Source organism: Schistocerca americana, chromosome 9, assembly GCF_021461395.2.
Source record: "Schistocerca americana isolate TAMUIC-IGC-003095 chromosome 9, iqSchAmer2.1, whole genome shotgun sequence".
Lineage (NCBI taxonomy): Eukaryota > Metazoa > Arthropoda > Insecta > Orthoptera > Acrididae > Schistocerca > Schistocerca americana.
The window spans coordinates 52,075,296-52,093,403 of record NC_060127.1 but is presented as its reverse complement, the minus strand read 5'-3'; positions in this window follow the sequence as shown (position 1 = coordinate 52,093,403).

Sequence of the window (18,108 nt, the reverse complement as noted above, 5' to 3'; positions counted from 1 at the left end):
CAGCAGTAAAGTTCGGAGACGCTGGTGCTATGGTGTGGTCGTGTTTTTCTTGGAGGACGCTTGCAGCCCTTGTTGTTTTGCTTGGCACTATCTCAGCACAGGCCTACACTGATATTTTAAGCATCTTCTTGCTTCCTACTGTTGAAGAGCAATTCGGGGATGGCGATTGGATCTTTCAACACGATCGAGCACCTGTTCATAATGCACGACCTGTTGCGGAGTAGCTACACGACATTAACATGCCTGTAATGGATTGTCCTGCACAGAGTCCTGTGCTAAATGCTGTAGAACACCTTTGGGTTGTTTTGGAACGCCGAATTAGTGCCAGTCCTCACCGACCGGCGTCGATACCTCTCGTCAGTGGAGCACTTCTTGAAGAATGGGCTGTCACTCCTCAGGAAACCTTCCAGCACCAGATTGAACGTATGCCTGGGAGAGTGGAAGCTGTCAACTACTAAGGGTGGGCCAATACCATATTAAATTCCAGCATTACCGGTGGAGGACGCCACGAACTTTTAAGTCATTTTCAACTAGGCGTCCGGATACTTTTGATCACATGGTGTAAATGGACGTATCTTTTGATTGCACTGACATAGAAGTTAACGTTTATTATACCGCCAAGGGACTATATGCCTTGTTATGTGACACGGATTTTAACTTGAAACGTCGGCCCCAGTTCCTGAGAAAAAGCGGCATTAACAGACGAATGGTCAAAGAGTTTCGTAACAAACAACAAGTTGTTTTTCGTGTGATGTAACTACAAATTATCAATTTTCGGATATATTTCCCTTGGTTGTAGTGTTAAACATTGCTTTTTGGCAAGTTTCATGATTGTAAGTCAACGGGAAGAACCCTGTAGATTTTGTTGCCTGAGTTTGCTAGTGTCAAATTTCGCGACATAAATGCCCATATCTTTTAGAGGCTTCACTCACACCACCATGGGACCGTGGACTTTAATATGTGACACAAACTTTAATTTCATACGTCTACCCTTTCCTGAGAAAAAGGGTTTTAAATAGTTGGACAGGCAGGCAGACGGACACAGTGATCCAGAAGGGTTCGTTTTTACCGATTCAGGTACAGAACCATAAAAATAATCAAGTACCATGTTAGGGTAGATGTCCGGTAAACGATAACATGAACGTTTTCAGACATCTTATAACAGTTCCTAAATAATACGATTTAAATAAAACACTGTTCCATTTGTCATACTACTTTAATATTCGGATACTTGGAAGTGTAGCATTATTTTTGATCGTTCATGGCAAGTCATATACTATGAGTTATAAGGCTGTCTTTGTTTAGAAACTTGGTCGATTATCGAGACTGTACAATGCCACCCAAAACTGATATATGAGATCTTGTAACTTTTTATATTGCGAAAGCTAAATCGTGTTGACAAATTGCTGCCATGTGCCATGTTCAACATGAGTAACAGTACTGTGGCAGACGCCGTCAGGCGATTCAAAAAAGAGGTCCGTATAGACTCTATACCTCAAAAGAGCCAACTACACAAGTTGGATGCACGTGACAAGAGGAATCTAATACGAAAAATTAAGAAGGATCCTATCCTCAGAGCACCCAAATTAGCAAGTGAGCTTGTAAACGAGACTGGAGAGACTGTACATCCTCAGACGATTAGCAGAACATCGAAGAGTGGAAGAACGGCCCGGAAGAAACCGTTTGTGGATGAACAGAATCGAAAGGAGAGACTAGACTGTCCTGAAGAGTTATTACGAAGGAAGCAACTTGACGGAACGATGTCATTTTTAGCGACTAAAGTAAATTTAAAATGTTGGGATCGTCTAGCGGAAGAAGGATGAAGAATTAAAAGTCGAAAATGTTAACCCGACTGTAAAGCCTGGAGGTGGCGGTTTCCTTGTCTGGGACTGTACATCCACATTTGGAACGGGCGCGTTAGTGTTCATCGACACCATTATGGATAAACACGTCTAACTGAACACATTAAAAAACAATTTATGCTAAACTGGTGATATCAGACGTTCAAGATTTATCAGGACAATGACGCTTGCATTGCAGTTGCCCGAAAGTCTTAACAACCACCACCTCAGTCACCAGAGTCCAACTCTATTGAGACGGTGTGGCCAGAATTAGAGCGACGTATCAGAAACATACAAATATCCACAGAAACTTTGAAGAAAGAGTGTGTGTGTGTGGTTTGAGGTTTTCGGGCGCTAAACAGCGTGGTCATCAGCGCCCAAACGCATAGAAACAGGAACACGTGCGGTGAAGGGACGAAGACGGACAGCGAACAAGGAGAACGGCTAAAAGACACAGACCTGACGCAGTTACAAATCCTCACATACAGAGGTAAAACAAGAGGAGAAGAAACGCACTAAAAAAGGAAAGGAAACACAAGGAAAAGAGAACAGAAATCGAAGTGAAACAAGTAGGTAATCGTGACTGGCGGACCTCTTACCTAAAGCCTGGGTGAGCCAGTCACCCAGCAGCACGTTAAAATCCTCTCCCTAAAATCCGAGGCAACAAATTGGACAGGACACAAAACCGTAAGACCTTAAGCACAGTCGTTGCGTCGTCTTGCAAAATAGAGGGCAAATCCGGTGGCAAGGAAACCACCGCCCTCTGGTCAGAGAATAGTCAGGTAAAATGTGGCGGACAGTAATCTGGACGCCACAAGCACTGCAGATTGGTGGGTCCTCCCGCCGGAGTAAAAAACCGTGCGTTAAGGGACTGTGCCCGATGCGGAGGCGAGTGAGGAGAACCTCATCCCGCCTGCACGGCTAGTAGGACGTACGCCATGGCCGCGTGGTGGCCTTGACCAGACGCAGCTTCTTTTCACCGACTGCCAGCCACTCCTCTTCCCATTGACGCATAACACGAAAACGCAAAAGGGAGGTAACAGCATGGAGGGGGACGGCACATTCAACAACGTGAGGGAGGGAACATGCATCTTTGGCAGCCACATCCGCCAGTTCGTTTCCCCTAACACCCACGTGCCCCGGCACCCAGCAGAAAGAAACCTCCTTCCCCTGCCGTTGCAGGTGGAGTAGGGCATCATGGATGTTCTGGACGACCGTATCCGCTGGGTACAAGCGTTGCATGGTCTGAAGGGCACTCAGGGAGTCAGAACACATGAGAAACTTAAGACTGGGAACACATCTCATCTGCTCCAATGCCCGGAAGATCGCAAACAATGCGGCATCAAAGATGGTAAACGCCGCAGGAAGCCGTAACTTGACGACTCGATCAGGGAAAACAACAGCACAACCAACAGAGTCCCCTTGTTTAGAGCCATCGGTAAATACTGGTACATGCTCGGCATGCTGGTTTAAAATATCGTAAAATAAGGAGGTAAAAACAAACGCAGGAGTGCAGCTCCTCCGATACTCTGACAAGTCTAAGAGGACGCTGGGCCTCTAGAGCAACTAGGGAGGCAGGCGGGTAAAACCCTGGAGTTGGGGTGGCACACGCTCCACACCAAGGGACTCAAGCAAATGCTTGGCACGAATCCCAAATGGTCTCGTTGCCCTTGGACGACTGGAAAAGAGACGTTCCATAGGCGGTCGGGCAACAGTAGGGTATGCAGGGGAGGTAGGACAGGCAAGGAATTGACACACCCATCGCAGCATGAGGAGTTTCCGCCAGATGGCGAGCGGCGGTTCCCCTGCCTCAGCACGCACGCTGGGGATGGGACTGGTACGGAAGGCACCAGTGGCCAGCCTGATACCCTCATGGTGCACTGCGTCAAGAATCTTCAGATACGAAGGCCTCACTGACCCATACACGGTGCATCCATAGTCAAGACGCGACCGGACGAAAGCCCTATAAAACTGCAGCAGACGCGCCCGATCTGCTGCCCAGGACCGATGGCTCAGACACTTCAAAATATTCAGCGCCTTCAGGGCCCGCACCTTGAGGTCTTTAAGGTGCGGCAACCACGACAACTTGGAATCAAAAGTGAGGCCCAGGAACCTCACAGTGTCTCTAAAAGGAAGAATGGTGTCCCTCAGACGCAATTCAGGGGAGGTAAAAGCACGTCGAGAACGATTAAAATGAACACACACACATTTGTCTGCAGAAAAGGTAAAACCCGTCTTCGCAGTCCATGCCTCTAATCGCTTTATCGTAAGCTGCAGCTGCCGACTAGCAGTGACAAGACTGGAGGAAGAACAGAAAACAGCAAAATCGTCCACAAACAAGGAGCACTGGGCAGGACTCCGGATAATGGACGTGATACTGTTAATGGCGACGGCAAAGAGGGTTACACTTAAAACGCTTCCCTGAGGAACACCATTCTCCTGCACGTACAAATCAGATAGCACATTACCAACCCGATATCGAAAGAGGCGGCGGGAAAGACAGGACCGAATGAAGATGGGGAGATGGCCACGAAAGCCCCACTGATGGAGTTGATTGAGGATAAGGCGGCGCCAAGTAGTGTCATACGCCTTATTAATGTCAAAGAATAGACCTAGACAATGCTGGTTACGTAGGAAGGCCTGCTGGATGGCCGCCTCAAGCAGGGTCAAGTTGTCTATAGTTGAACGACATCTCCGAAAGCCACACTGAGAGTGGCTAAGGAGCTGCCTGGTCTCGAGCAGCCAAACCAGGCGACGGTTGACCATGCGTTCCAACGTCTTCCCGACACAGCTCGTCAAAGCAATACTCCGATAACTACTGGGATGCGTTCGGTCCTTCCCCGGTTTGAGGAGGGGAATGATAACCATATCATATTAAAACAATTCAGGAGAACTTCCTTGGATGGCAGCAACAAGTGCTGCAGCATGCTGTACAGGATTTGATCATCACCTGGCACAGTATCATGAGCCACAGACAGCGCCGAATCCAGTTCCCACATTGTGAAGGGGCAGTTGTAGGGTTCAGAATTTGGAGACCGGAAGTCCAAGTGATCCCTCTCGATGGCAGTGCGGTAGCGGCAGAAATCTAGATCACAGTTAATAGTGGCAGTAGATTCGGCAAAATACATGGCCAGTGTCTCTCGGCGCCGTGAGTAGACAACTCTGATGCAGCAATGCCGTGACAGGTAGTTGGCTGCGTTTCCCGGAAATCCTCCGGATGGCTTCCCATACTTTTGTAGAATTGGGAAGGTCTCTGTACTGACTTCTTGAAAAAGATGATTAACAATATGCCGCAGCGTTTGAAAAAAGTGGTACAACAGAATGGCTACAACACAAGGTAAAGAAATAGTTTTTTCCCAAAAATTTGTCGCCAAATAATTAGTTTTCGTAAGTGTCCGAATATTAAAGTAACTTGTAAACACGACCGAGCATTATTTAAATCGTATTATTAAAGAAACTTTGTAAGATACTTTAATGAAATTTACGCTGATTCTCAAGCATCGACATAGTTACGTTACTCACAGACATGTTACACCTCTAGTGGCAGAGAGATCTAAATATGTAAACGTGAAGAATAAACAACAATAATGTTTACTTTATAAGGAATATTAATCTTACAGGGTGGTCCATTGATAGTGACCGGGTCAAATATCTCACGAAATAAGCATCAAACGAAAAAACTACAAAGAACGAAACTCGTCTAGCTTGAAGGGGGAAACCAGATGGCGCTATGGTTGGCCCGCTAGATGGCGCTGCCATAGATCAAACGGAAATCAACTGCGTTTTTTTAAATACTAACCCCCATTTTTTATTACATATTCGTGTAGTACGTAAAGAAATATGAATGTTTTAGTTGGACCACATTTTTCGCTTTGTAACAGATGGCGCTGTAATAGTCACAAACGTATAAGTACGTGGTATCACGTAACATTCCGCAAATGCGGACGGTATTTGCTTCGTGATACATTACCCGTGTTAAAATTGACCGTTTACCAATTGCGGATAAGGTCGATATCGTGTTGATGTATGGCTATTGTGATCAAAATGCCCAACGGCCGTGTGCTATGTATGCTGCTCGGTATCCTGGACGACATCATCCAAGTGTCCGGACCGTTCGCCGGATAGTTACGTTACTTAAGGAAACAAGAACCGTTCAGCCACATGTGAAACGTCAACCACGACCTGCAACAAATGATGATGCCCAAGTAGGTGTTTTAGCCGCTGTCGCCGCTAATCCACACATCAGTAGCAGACAAATTGCGTGAGGATCGGGAATCTCAAAAACGTCGGTGTCGAGAATATTACATCAACATCGATTGCACCCGTACCATATTTCTATGCACCAGGACTTGCATGGCGACGACTTTGAACGTCGTGTACAGTTCTGCCACTGGGCACAAGAGAAATTACGGGATGATGACAGATTTTTTGCACGCATTCTATTTAGCGACGAAGCGTCATTCACCAACAGCGGTAACGTAAACCGGCATCATATGCACTATTGGGTAACGGAAAATCCACGACGGCTGCGACAAGTGGAACGTCAGCGACCTTGGCGGGTTAATGTATGGTGCAGCATTACGGGAGGAAGGATGATTGGCCCCCATTTTATCGATGGCAATCTAAATGGTGCAATGTATGCTCATTTCCTACGTAATGTTCTACCGATGTTACTACAAGATGTTTCACTGCATGACAGAATGGCGATGTACTTCCAACATGATGGATGTCCGACACATAGCTCCCGTGTCGTTGAAGCGGTATTGAATAGCATATTTCATGACAGGTGGATTGGTCGTCGAAGCACCATACCATGACTCGCACGTTCACCGGATCTGACGTCCCCGGATTTATTTCTGTGGGGAAAGTTGAAGGATATTTGCTATCGTGATCCTCCGACAACGCCTGACAACATGCGTCAGTGCATTGTCAATGCATGTGCGAACATTACGGAAGGCGAACTACTCGCTGTTGAGAGGAATGTCGTTACACGTATTGCCAAATGCATTGAAGTTGACGGACATCATTTTGAGCATTTATTGCATTAATGTGGTATTTACAGGTAATCACGCTGTAGCAGCATGCGTTCTCAGAAATGATAAGTTCACAAAGGTACATGTATGACATTGTAACAACCGAAATAAAATGTTCAAACGTACCTACGTTCTGTATTTTAATTTAAATTACCTACCTGTTACCAACTGTCCGTCTAAAATTGTGAGCATATGTTTGTGACTATTACAGTGCCATCTATCACAAAGCGAAAAAAGTTGTCCAACTAAAACATTCATATTTCTTTACGTACTACATGAATATGTAATAAATATGGGGGTTCCTATTTAAATAAACGCAAGTTGATATCCGTTTGACCTATGGCAGCGCCATCTAGCGGGCCAACCATGGCGCCATCTGGTTTTCCCCTTCAAGCTAGATTAGGTTAGTTCTTTGTAGTGTTTTCGTTTGATGCTTGTGAGTTATTTGGCCCGGACACGATCAATGGACCACCCTATATGTATATTCCTCTCAACAGCGAATATATATATATATATATATATATATATATATATATATATATATATATATATACACTCGCTATTGATGTCGTTACACTTATTGCCAAATGCATTGAGGTTGACAGACATCATTTTGAGCATTTATTGCATTAATTCTATGTGACCTGGTAGACGTCACTAGGAGACGGACGCTGTTTGAGCTGCATTCAAAATACTGTCATTTTTATTTGCAGTTCTGTTCGTTTAATTTTTTAATTATTTACTAAATACTCTCATAATTTTATATTTGTGCTTAGTTATAAGAGTGAATGAAGGCGTGAATGTGAAATAATGTTTTATGTAAAGTTTTATACTATGCATTGAAGTAACTGGCCTTGTGAGGAATGTTCGAAAATGACGTGTGTGTTACTCATTCGTACCGGAGAATCTGTTGTAAACTATTTCTGAAGTTTGTGGCACTGGGGATGCGAAATTATAATTTCGCTAAAGTAGTTTCGTTAAGAGGGAGTTTATTTATGTTAATTTGATTTTCTGATTCAGTGACAGATTTTGATTGTTCTGTAAATATGCGCGCGATTGAGCGGGTTTGATGCTGCTTTCCGAATGACTGTGGCGTTTCTCTGCGAATCAGTAATTAGCATATTCGCCTGTATTTTGGGAACTAGAAACTTCTTTTGTGTAGAGAGCTCATAGAGTGGGGTCTTGGATCTCTAGTGATCAGATCTATTGACAGGTGCTTCTACGAAAATTATTAATATCGTGGTATTTCCGTACCAAAATGTTACAGAAGTGCTTTAAAGTGTGGAAGAGAGTTCGATCTAATGCACGGTGTGAAATTCTGAATTTTTGTTGACATTTTAAGTAACTGAATTCCACGTGGCGTGTTGTTTATTCGCGAACGTCAACATTTGGTTACGTGAGACTGGTTGTTGAGCGAGCTATTCTGAAAGAAACAATCCGTTTGTAGGCTTTCTGAGAAGTATCGTTAATAATTACCATAAACTGGCTAGGGTTGTGTGTGTGTGTGTGTGTGTGTGTGTGTGTGTGTGTGTGTGTGTGTGGATTTTCCAGACATTATATAGCTACACTGAGGCTTTATAATAACTCATTTATGCAAGCACGCCGTAATAGAGTGACATTTTACGCACATAAATAATTTGATTTAGCTATTATTAACTTCTACCGATAATACAACTTTTAGTGCGACTTGTGGTTACGAGGTGTGCAGCTGTTTCTTCTGCAGTCTTTTCTGGCTGAGAACTGCATTTCAGTAGCTTCAAGGAGGCGTGCGGGTGAGAAGAGATTCGCGACAACGCACGGCGCCCCTCAACTCGTCGAAATATAGGCGGTTCTCGAAGAGGTCACCGGGCTGCATTTTCCGTAAGTTGTTTGAACATTTTATACGCCGGGAGAAAGTAAAATTTCACGATTTCCGAAATATTTCCATCAGTCGCAATCGGTGTTGTATACTCATAATCATCGATTGCAACAAATTCATTCAGTAATACTATAGGACAGTTGGATAACGTAGAGGCTTTCCCAGACATAAAATGTTGTCTTGAGAGGGGACAGAACCTGGTACTTCGGAGAGTCAAGTGTGGTGAAAACCATTTTCATCTTCTACAGCACCAAATACATTCAGAAAGTAAATGTTTCCGGAGCAACGGGTTTCAAAGTAGAAAATTAAAATTTTGTGTAATGCCTTCATCACACTTGTAATGTTCTCAGGGAACAATAGAAACTATACAGCTTTTAATTTAGTATCAGGATGTCCCGGGACGTTGTAAGCAATAATAGCGAGTTCACTTTTTTCTCATAGAAATCGCTTATACGAGGCCAATTAAGCTCGGTGACGTCACAATTGCATAACGCACACGTACTTGTTCGTCTGAGAAGTAGAAACTTCTTACGTTAAACGATTTTTATTTTGTGTTAAAAAAATAACTACATGTAATTACACATTAAGTTCACCGGAACCGCAGTACTACTGTGTATTAACCGAAAGCCCTTGTAAGGCGTTTCCCTATTAAATGCCCCTGACACTATATAATTAAAACCGCTAAATGTATTCTCTAAATTTCTGGAGTCAATTATAAATAATTGTTTAAACAAAAACGTTTTACTATAAAACATTTTAAAACGGACTAGAAAGGTAGTCCTGAAAATTTGTGCTTGTGAATTTTGAACAGCTATGTCAATATTTGTAAAATTTAAAACGACAAACGGAGAGCATGTAATAGATAATTGATGCCTCATTAGTTTACGTAAGTCATTTAATATTTTATTGCACTACAAGTGATATGTACTGTTGTGTTAGTTTTCTCAACTACAGTTGCTCTCTACATTCATTACTATTACTTTCATGTCTGTACCACCATTTTTCGTTTTAAATTTCAGATGTGTTGTCACAGCTATTAAAAATTCACAACCACAAATTTTCAGTGCTTTCCCTATGTGGTTATGAACATGTGTAAGTCGAGGGACAAATTATTTTGTCATTTTTACTTCGTTTTAAACGTGTGTGAGAGAGTCTTCTGCTTTTTAGTGATGAGTGTCTGAAATTTTTCAGTCGATTTTAAACACATTGATGAGATTACAAAGAAGACATGGCGTACATTTTAGTTTCATTTCAGTTTCTCTTAGCTGAGTGAAACATCAGATGGGTTACGTATGTCTTGCGAAAATATCATAAAGATAAAAATGAGAGACATTCGAGATGACACGGAGGCTTAGCAACTGTTGTTGTTAGCGACTAGGACGGGAAAAATGGCGGAAATAGTTGTGGTATACAAAGTACCCTCCGCCATATTCCAGACACGAAAGGCAGTGAATACTATATTCTCGTCCAATTCTGATTCATGTTGGGAGTTTCAAGCCTCTAACTCGTCGATAAGTTAGTTCAAATTCAGCTGCAAAATTTGTGCCGAACAGGCAAACAGACAAGAAAGCGACCTAATAAAAACTTGTTAAAAATACTTGGAGATATCACTCTTTTCTGATCAAGGTGGGATTCCAGGAAACCACAAAAATAGGCTTTGTCTTTTCTTTTCGTACCTTATTTTTTCAATCTCTCGACCGTTTTAATTTTGTTGTAGTTTTGATTTTTTTCTCTCGCATTTTTTAAAACGTTTATTAATTTTGTATTAAGGGACAGAAGTATGTCAACCATTCAGTTTAGGTTAGACTGTAACACTCCGGACGCACGATCAACAGTGGCACCACCGCTGCAGACACTTCAAAACTACACCATCCCACCAGACTGCTACGCGAAATATTTATTTACAATAAATAATAAGTAAATAAATAAGATGGGTAAAATTCTGCAGCAAACGGTGCACAGGTACGATAAAACTGGTACAACACACTTTTTATTAGTTTAAATTGTTTCGGCGTTTACCACTGACGCGAGTGGGTGTCCTCGAAAGCATCCAGAACGCGAGATCAGTCCCGTATGTGAGATGGCCCTGCGGCTAAGTGACTAAAGAGAGTGCAGTGCGTTGAGTTGTCGTCAGTGAGTGCCCTCACCACCAGGGCCACTAAGCGCCTGCCCCTTGTCTCCAGGACGAGGTCCTCAGGACGAGCGAGTCCTCAGGGCACGCAACAGGCTGCTCCGAACTGCTCCAGCTGTGCCGGCGAGAACCACTTCGTCAACTCTCTTTTCAAACTCCTCGACTTTCTTTGTTCTAGTTCGTTACGTTCTCTTCCTTCTACTCCGCTAGCAACATGTCATTCTTCCTTTAAGTCACCAGTCTTTCTTACACATTTTTACTAATCCAAAGAGATTCCAAAACCAAGGAGATTCTGGTCGCATGTGAAGTATGTTAGCGGCAAGAAACAATCAACGCCTTCTCCGCGCGATAGCAATGGAGATACTATCGAAGACAGTGCTGCCAAAGCAGAGATACTAAACTCAGCCTTCCGAAATGCCCTCACAAAAGAAGACGAAGTAAATATTCCAGAATTCGAATCGAGAACAGCTGCCAACATGGGTAACGTAGAACTAAATATCCTCGGAGTAGTGAAGCAACTTAAATCACTTAATAAAAGCAAGTCTTCTGGTCCAGACTGTATACCAATTACGTTCCTTTCGGAGTATGCTGATGCATTAGCTCCATACTTAACAATCATATACAACCGTTCGCCCGACGTAAGATCCGTACCCAAAGACTGGAAAGTTGCACAGGTCACACCAATATTCCAGAAAGGTAGTAGGAGTAATCCACTAAATTACAGGCCCATATCGTTAACGTCGATATGCAGCAGAATTTTAGAACATATATTGTGTTCGAACGTAATGAATTACCTCGAAGAAAACGGTCTATTGACACACAGTCAACATGGGTTTAGAAAACATCGTTCCTGTGTAACACAAATAGCTCTTCAAAAAAAATGGTTCAAATGGCTCTGAGCACTATGGGACTTAACATCTGTGGTCATCAGTCCCCTAGAACTTAGAACTACTTAAACTTAACTAACCTAAGGACATCACACACATCCATGCCCGAGGCAGGATTCGAACCTGCGACCGTAGCGTTCGCGCGGCTCCGGACTGAGCGCCTAGAACCGCTAGACCACCGCGGCCGGCAACTAGCTCTTCATTCACACGAAGTGTTGAGTGCTATTGATAAGGGGTTTCAGGTCGATTCCGTATTTCTGGATTTCCGGAAGGCTTTTGACACTGTACTACACAAGCGGCTCGTAGTGAAATTGCGTGCTTATGGAACATCGTCTCAGTTATGTGACTGGATTTATGATTTCCTGTCAGAGAGGTCACAGTTTGTAGTAACTGACGGAAAGTCATCGAGTAAAACAGAAGTGATTTCTGGCGTTCCCCAAGGTAGTGTTATAGGCCCTTTGCTGTTTGTCATCTATATAAACGATTTTGGAGACACTCTAAGCAGCCGTCTTCGGTTGTCTGCAGATGACGCTGTCGTATATCGACTAATAAAGTCATCAGAAGATCAAAACAGACTATCATATCTACTTTTTAAAAAATAATTTTATTTTTAAGGAAAGGAAAGAAAAAATACTGAAACTTCTTTATTTAAAATGAGTGAGTCTGTACTTAAATTCCTGAATGAATGAGACGCACAATATCCTAGCGCAACGTAATCTGACTGCTCAAAAAAATTACAACCCGACTTCAAATAATTAATTCTAAGTAATGGCCCTGACTAAAAATAAATCTTAACAATAACTTATACATTTCATTAAGCACTTACGTCACAAAAATCTTCATTACGCGAACTGCTGCAATACAGCGAGCGTAAATACTGCCAGCTATATAAAAGATTCTAACTACTAAAGCCACGGTTCTAGGCGCTGCAGTCTGGAGCCGCGCGACCGCTACGGTCGCAGGTTCGAATCCTGCCTCGGGCATGGATGTGTGTGGTGTCCTTAGGTTAGTTAGGTTTAAGTAGTTCTAAGTTCTAGGGGACTGAAGTTAAGTCCCATAGTTCTCAGAGCCATTTGAATCATTTTTTACTAAAGCCAGTAACTACTAATAGGCATATGGTTACCAAAGGAAAGATTTTGTTGCAAACCAAATAATGTATTTTTTACCTTAATATTGTGACAGATATATAATCATGAATAATTTTCCAGATCATTAGCCTACGCTAACACTTCAGACCTCTACTCCCCATCAATGCTGACTTCTCCTATTTACCATACATCACTGCTGGCTGTTCACCGCCAACTGCCCAACAGTACTTCCATCACTGCTGGGGACTAACTTCCAACTGCCCAACACTACTGGCGATTAACTTCCGACAACGAGTCCAACCAGCCTCAGAGTTTCTTTACAAAGAAAGCGCAGTCAGAGATCCAATGCGAAGCGCTACACAGCGCTGCCACCACAGAAGTAGCCCACTTAAGCTGGGTTTACACTAGCAGCGTAAGATTGGTTCAAATGGCTCTGAGCACTATGGGACTTAACATCTGTGGTCATCAGTCCCCTAGAACTTAGAACTACTTAAACCCAACTAACCTAAGGACATCACACACATTCATGCCCGAAGCAGGATTCGAACCTGCGAGCGTAGCACTCGCGCGGTTCCGGACTGAGCGCAGCGTAAGAATTAAGCAAGATTCTTCCGCAAGTTCTTTGCCAAGAAACTTGCGTCAACAACTTGCTGATACTGTTTACATATGCTTTCAGTACCACTACGAGTGTCAGCCGAAGTGTAAAATGACAAGTAGGCTGGTGAGATATGCTGCAACTCTTGTAATTGTAACGAAAAACGTGAAAAAGAAAAACAGAAGTATTTGTGTTAGAGAGTGGATAATGACAAGATCGCAGAATGGTGCCTATAATAACCTTTTGCAAGAACTTAGTATCGAGAGCATGGATACTTTCGAAAGTTTTGCAGAATGTCCTCAAATTATTTTGAGTGTTTGTTGACGTTAATAGCGCCCGTCATATCAAAACGAGACACAAACTTCCGTACTGCTATTTCAGCAAAGGAACGTTTGCTAGTCACTCTACGATTTATGGCTACAGGTGAGCTACGAATAAAATAGGCCTTTTCATTTATTTATGTGAAACATATAACCAAAAAAAGTTTGAATTCTGAAATCTTTTCTTTGTGGGAGAGTCCCTAATGTACTTGTTTCATATTCCCGTCAACACGATTTCTCTGCTCGTACCCGATGTATGTAGAGCCATTTTTGACGTCTTGAAAAGGGAAAATTATTTGAAAGTATGTGAAAACACAACAATGAAATCAAATTTTTATTGAAATAAACTGCATTTTACAGAATGATATGCTTATAGCAAGGTCTTTTTTCTGATGCTCATAAAATGGAAAGTGACAAGCTAATGAAATAGAAGATGTAATAATTACACATCGCCTTTTTCTAGAATCCTAAAACTACTAGCCAGTGGATGCAGGTGGCAAACGGGTTGTGTCTTCAAGTTATGCTACTTTCTCTGTGTACTCCTTTGACAGATGTGTCGAACATCGACGGGATTTCATTTAATGCGCTCATCTTCTTCACTTCAGCCTTTAAGTCTCGGTTATGCGCGTTTCATATTTCGGGGTAGCTCTCCACGGCTTCAATAAAATGTTCTGTATCCTGATTCATCCATTCCTGTTTCTCTTCCATTTCTGGAATTTGTTTGCATATAATACGTAAGACGGTTGTATAAAAGTAAGTCATCACACTAAGTAAAATGTTAAACATGAGTGTTATGTAGACGACATACTTACTATAACTTGCGCTTCCTACTTGCAAGGAATAGAAATAAATCCTAAAAGCTGCAAGTTACTTGCAGACACTTCTTGCGTGGTGTTCATACTGGAAGTGGAAAACGTGCAGCAAGTCACTTCCCCAATAAATTGCTACGGTCGCAAGTCGACTTGGCAATAGGTTTACACTAGCAAATCGCGCGGCAAGTTTCTCCGCGCAAGTAAATTGCTGCATTAACTTGCTAGTGTAAACCGAGCCTTAGAATACTGTTGTTGTTGTGTTCTTCAGTCCTGAGACTGGTTTGATGCAGCTCTCCATGCTACTCTATCCTGTGCAAGCTTCTTCATCTCCCAGTACCTACTGCAGCCTACATCCTTCTGAATCTGCTTAGTGTATTCATCTCTTGGTCTCCCTCTATGATTTTTACCCTCCACGCTGCCCTCCAATACTGAATTGGTGATCCCTCGATGTCTCAGAACATGTCCTACCAACCGATCCCTTCTTCTGGTCAAGTTGTGCCACAAACTTCTCTTCTCCCCAATCCTATTCAATACTTCCTCATTAGTTATGTGATCTACCCATCTAATCTTCAGCATTATTCTGTAGCACCACATTTCGAAAGCTACTATTCTTTTCTTGTCTAAACTATTTATCGTCCACGTTTCACTTCCATACATGGCTACACTCCATACAAATACTTTCAGAAACGACTTCCTGACACTTAAATCTATACTCAATGTTAACAAATTTCTCTTCTTCAGAAAAGGCTTTCCTTGCCATTGTCAGTCTACATTTTATATCCTCTCTACTTCGACAATCCTCAATTATTTTGCTCCCCAAACAGCAAAACTCCTTTACTGCTTTAAGTGTCCCATTTCCTAAACTAATTCTCTCAGCATCACTCGACTTAATTCGACTACATTCCATTACCCTTGTTTTGCTTTTGTTGATGTTCAGCTTACATCCTCCTTTCAAGACACTGTCCATTCCGTTCAACTGCTCTTCCAAGTCCTTTGCTGTCTCTGACAGAATTACAATGTCATCGGCGAACCTCAAAGTTTTTATTTCTTCTCCATGGATTTTAATACCTAGTCCGAACTTTTCTTTTGTTTCCTTTATTGCTTGCTCAATATACAGATTGAATAACATCGAGGATAGGCAATCAACCCTGTCTCACTCCATTCCCAACCGCTGCTTCCCTTTCATGCCCCTCGACTCTTATAACTGCCATCTGGTTTCTGTACAAATTGTAAATAGCCTTTCGCTCCCTGTATTTTACCCCTGCCACCTTCAGAATTTGAAAGAGAGTATTCCAATCAACATTGTCAAAAGCTTTCTCTAAGTCTACAAATGCTAGAAACGTAGGTTTGCCTTTCCTTAATCTTTCTTCTAAGATAAGTCGTAGGGTCAGTATTGAACCTTAGAATACTATTACATCCTTATAGGCTGTACGTATTGACAAACGAGATCCTGTTATATAGCAAGTATGCATACGCAAAATGTGATGAAAGAGCGCCACGATGCTCAAAACACTGTGTAGAAATGGTAGTCCCACAGGGACAATATAAATGTGGTGGCGTCATTCTGGGAGAGTACGAACTTTGTTGGTCGCTGCTAAGGACCAAGTACGGATGTGAGGCCGGCGTCCAAGACGGCGCGGCTTTCTTCCCTCGGCTCGTCTTCTCCTAACGACCGCCGGCGCCTCTCCCTTCCTCAGGGACACCTGATAGCGCTGCCTTGGTCCTTAGCAGCGGAGGCGCGGGCCAAGTTGACGTCTGCACGCGGATCGCCCGCAACCCCTGCGGCGATTATTAAAGAAGTAAACGAGTTAGGGGTGGCTCCTCGCGCCGCCCCCGCCGGAGCCGACATCACCCCGGGGTGTCGGCTTTCTTTCTCATTTCCTTCGCAGCCTTCTTTTCCCGCGCAGAATTAACAAGGAGCCGGGGGTGTAGAGTTACCACTGTCTTGACTCGGGGTGTTAAGAAACCGTAACGACTGACTGCCTTGAGCTCTACAGCGCTCCCTGCCAACCGTAGTCCGGGGGTGGGCAGGACAATTACAAATTGCTGCCGTGCGGAAGTCGTTATCTTTTGTCCTTTGAAAGAGAGACACGTCAAGGAATACAATTTGCTCACCCGTTTATCGCGGAAGCTCCTTGAACCAAATGGGTGGTGTGGCTTACTCGCCGGAGTAACTGTATCGGCGTATAGCAAGACGGAAAAAAATAATGTAAGATCGAAGGATATGATTAAAAAATTCGCTTTGGTTTCAGAAACACAAACCAGTAGGTCACTAAGTACGGATATCAGTAGTTGTACTAACATACAATGGGTGGACAAAAATATCGTGAAACTTCCCTTAAAAATAATTTTTGTTTGATTTTGAACTCATACTGCTTAGTTGGTTAGTGACAACTTCGCTGTTGTTACGCTTTGGGTGAGTTTGTGCATTTCAAACTGCGAGAAAACCAGGTTATGCGAGAATACAGCATGAATTTGGCCCTGTTTATAGTCTTCTACGAGGGTCATCCCAAAAGTAAGGTCTCCTATTTTTTTATAAGTACATAGACCTGTTTATTTCTACAATAGCTTACATCAGTTTTCAGCTTGAGTAAGTAAGTAAGCAACTAATTAAGTAATGTGTGTGAAATCTTATGGGACTTAAATGCTAAGGTCATCAGTCCCTAAGCTTACACGCTACTTAGCCTAAATTATCCTAAGGACAAACACACACACCCAGTCCGCAGCTCGTGGTCGTGCGGTAGCGTTCTCGCTTCCCACGCCCGGGTTCCCGGGTTCGATTCCCGGCGGGGTCAGGGATTTTCTCTGCCTCGTGATGACTGGGTGTTGTGTGCTGTCCTTAGGTTAGTTAGGTTTAAGTAGTTCTAAGTTCTAGGGGACTGATGACCATAGATGTTAAGTCCCATAGTGCTCAGAACCATTTTGAACATACACCCATGCCCAAGGGAGGACTCGAACCTCTGCCGGGACCAGTCGCACAGTCCGTGACTGCAGCGCCTTACAGCTTGAACATTTAGCTATTTGATGCATTTTTGTAGACGCTGTGGCAGTTTTTGTACGCCTGTGTCATTCCGGCTCGCCGCCATGCTGTTCAGAAAATTATGAACCTCTTCCTTCATCTCGTCGTCGGAGCTGACTCACTTTCCGGCCAAATATTCTTTTAACCTAGGGAACAGGTGATAGTCACTGGGAGCCAAGTCAGAACTATAGGGTGGGTGGGTGATTATGTTCCACTGAAACTGTTTCAGGAGAGCAATGCTTTGCCGAGATATTTGTGGGCGAGCGTTGTCATGGAGAAAGTGAACGCCCTTGCTCAGCATTCCTCTTCTCCGGTTCTGAATTGCCCGTTTGAGTTTTTTCAGTCTCACAGTACCTGTCAGCCTTAAATGTGGTCCCAGCGATTCATCTCCGAAGACGAGGTGGAAGAAGAGGTTCATAACTTTCTGAACATCATGGCGGCGAGCTGGTATGACATGGGCACACAAAAACTGCCACAGCGTCTACAAAAATGCATCGACAGAAATGGTGATTATGTCGAAAAAC